This window comes from Somniosus microcephalus, chromosome 10, assembly GCF_052327205.1.
Source record: "Somniosus microcephalus isolate GS21.2 chromosome 10, FLI_Smic_1.0, whole genome shotgun sequence".
NCBI classification, from domain to species: Eukaryota; Metazoa; Chordata; class Chondrichthyes; order Squaliformes; family Somniosidae; genus Somniosus; species Somniosus microcephalus.
This window is the reverse complement of record NC_140996.1, coordinates 63832142-63835778: the sequence shown is the minus strand read 5'-3', so window position 1 is coordinate 63835778 and position 3637 is coordinate 63832142.

Here is a 3637-nt window from a genome sequence, read left to right as displayed (position 1 = left end):
TAATGAAGATGAAGCTGTAGACTGCAGGAAGATATCAATGGACTGGTCAGGTGGGCAGAACACTGGCAAATGGAATTCAATCCAGAGAAGTGTGAGGTAATGCATTTGGGGAGGGCTAACAAGGCAAGGGAGTACACAATAAATGGTTAGGGCACTGAGAAGTGCAGAGGAACAGAGGGACCTTGGAGTGCATGTCCACAGAGAGTACAAAGGAGATTTACAAGGATGTTGCCTGGACTGGAGAATTTTAGCTATGAGGAAGGTTTGGAGAGGCTGGGTCTGTTTTCTTTGGAACAGAGGAGGCTAAGGGGAGACCTAATTGAGGTGTACAAAATTATGAGGGGCCTAGAAAGAGTGGATAGGAAGGAACTATTTCCCTTAGCAGAAGAGTCAATAACCAGGGGGCACAGATTTAAAGTAATTGGTCGGAGGTTTAGAGGGGAGTGGAGGAGAATTTCTTTAACCCAGAGGATGGTGGTGGTCTGGAACTCACTGCCTGAAAGAGTGGTAGAGGCAGAGACCCTCATGACATTTAAAAAGTACTTGGATATGCAATTGAAGTGCCATAACCTACAAGGCTACGGACCAAGTGCTCGAAAGTGGGATTAGGGTGGATAGCTCTTTGTCGTCCGGCATGGACAAGATGGGCCAAATGGCCTCCTTCTGTGCTGTAAATTTCTATGATTCTATGATTCTAGTGTTAGCTGCATGCAGCAATCATGTAAAACAGCAGCCAGCACGAATTTAGCGTGCTGCTTGCAACGCAATGAATAGGTGCCAGTTAACCGTATACCAAGACCCCCACACCTGTTTTCAGGGTTATCCAATTTAACCCCCAGAGGCTTTAAAAGGACATGCTTGGGCACACGCCATTCCACCTTAGCAGCAGAATAATACATTGTGTGTTACATCGTAGAATTCTCCTGCCCTTATAAAATAATGCATCTTCCAACTTACCATGACTAATTCCATGGGGGATCTCTCAGTGTTAACCTAAATTGTCATTACTAGAATCATAGAGTTAGACAGCACAGAAAGAGGCCCTACGGCCCATTGTGTCCGTGCCGGCCATCAAGCCCCGTCTATTCTAATCCCATTTTCCAGCACTTGGTCCGTAGCCTTGTATCTATGGCATTTCAAGTGCTCATCTAAATGCTTCTTGAATGTTGAGGGTTCCTGCCTCTGCCACTCTATCAGGCAGTCAGTTCCAGATTCCAACCACCCTCTGGGTAAAAAAGTTTTTCCTCAAATCCACTCTAAACCTCCTGTCCCCTACCTTGAAACTGCCCCCTGGTTATTGACATCTCTAATAAGGGGAAAAGTTCCTTTTTATCTACCCTATCTATGCCCCTCATAATTTTGTACACCTCAATCAGGTCCCCCCTCAGCCATCTCTGCTCTAAGGAAAGCAACTCCAGCCTGTCCAGGCTCCCTTCATAGCTGAAGCGCTCTAGCCCAGGTAACATCCTGGTGAATCTGCTCTGCACCCTCTCCAGTGCAATCACATCCTTCCTATAGTGTGGCGACCAGAACTGCACACAGTATTCCAGCTGTGGCCTAACTAATGTTTTGTACAGCTCCATCATAACCTCCCTGCTCTTATATTCTATGCCTCGGCTAATGAAGGCAAGTATCCCATATGCCTTTTTACCCAGCTTATCTACCTGCCCTGCTGCCTTCAGGGATCTATGTACATGCACACCAAGGTCCCTCTGATCCTCTGTCCTTCCTAGGGTCCTACCATTCATTGTGTATTCCCTTGCCTTGTTAGTCCTCCCAAAATGCATCACCTCACACGTTTCAGGGTTAAATTCCATTTGCCACTGTTCTGCCCATCTGACCAACCCGTCTATATCGTCCTGTAGCCTGAGGCTTCCCTCCTCGCTATTTACCACTCCACCAATTTTCGTGTCATCTGTGAACTTACTGATCATACCTCCTACATTCATATCTAAATCATTAATGTACACTGCAAAAAGCAAAGGACCCAGCACCGATCTCTGCGGTACACCACTGGACACAGGCTTCCAGTCACAAAAACAACCTTCGACCATCACCCTCTGCCTCCTGCCACTAATGGCAGCACGGTGGCATAGTGGTTAGCACTGTTGCCTCACAGCGCCAGGGACCCGGGTTCAAATCCGGCCTCGGGTGACTGTCTGTGTGGAGTTTGCACATTCTCCCCGTGTTTGCGTGGGTTTCCTCCGGGTGCTCCGGTTTCCTCCCACAGTCCAAAGATGTGCGGGTTAGGTTGATTGGCCATGATAACAAAATTGGCCCTTAGTGTTAGGGGGGATTAAATACGTGGGGTTACTGGGTTACGGGGGATAGGGCTTGGGTGGGATGGCTGTCGGTGTAGGGACCGGGTGCTAGGGTTTGGATGATCAGCCATGATCTCGTTGAATGGCGGAGCAGGCTCGAAGGGCCGAATGGCCTACTCCTGCTCCTAGTTTCTATAAACAAAAATTTAAAAAAAAACAATTTTGGATCCAATGTGCCAAATTGCCCTGGACCCCATGGGCTCTTACCTTCTTGACCAGTCTTCCATGCGGGACTTTGTCAAAAGCCTTACTGAAGTCCATGTAGACTACATCAACTGCACTACCCTCATCCACATACCTCGTCACCCCTTTGAAAAATTCAATCAAATTGGTTAGAATTGATCTCCCCCTGACAAAGCCATGCTGATTATCCTTGATTAATCCTTGCCTCTCCAAGTGGAGACTAATTCTGTCCCTCAGAATTTTTTCCAATAATTTCCCTACCACTGATGTTAGGCTCACTGGCCTGTAATTCCCTGGTTTATCCCGACTAACCTTCTTGAATTACAATACTACGTTAGCTGTCCTCCAGTGCTCTGACACCTCCCCTATGGCCAGAGAGGTTTTGAAAATTTGTGTCAGAGCCCCTGCAATCTCCTCCCTTGCCTCACATAAGAGCCTGGGATATATCTCGTCTGGGCCTGGGGATTTATCCACTTTTAAGCCCACTAAAACCGCTAGTCCCTCCTCCCTCTCAATACTAATTTGTTCAAGTATATCACAATCCCCCTGCCTGATTTCTATGTCCACATCATCCTTCTCCATAGTGAACACAGATGCAAAATATTAATTTAAAACCTCACCCACACCTTCTATACACAGATTGCCACTTTGGTCCCTAATGGGCCCTACTCTTTCCCTGGTTATCCTCTTGCCCTTAATCTATATATATAAAGCGGCTCTTCTGTCTGTCCCGATGTCTGTCTGTCTGTCCGTGTTCTATACGTTTGAAAGTTCTAGAGCGTACCGACGCGCGTGTCGCCTCAAAAGAAAGCTTGCGATTCCGGACCGGTCATAGGCATATTTATGTTTCGGCCGGACAAAAATCGCGCCCGTGGTATCCGAAAAACTTTCAGCGTTCCGCTCATTAGCATCTCATTAGCGACCGTGTGACGTCGAGGTCGACCAATCGGACGACGGGTTCCTGGCGCGTGCCATCCTACAGTTGAGTGTCGAGTGACTCGACGATTGACCAATCCTACGCTTCGGTGACCTGACCGGTCGACCAATCGGTGCATGTGTGGGCGGGCCTTATCCTTCTGAACCGAGGTGAGTGGCCGCCATCTTTATTTTTCACTATTTTTTCCCCACACTTT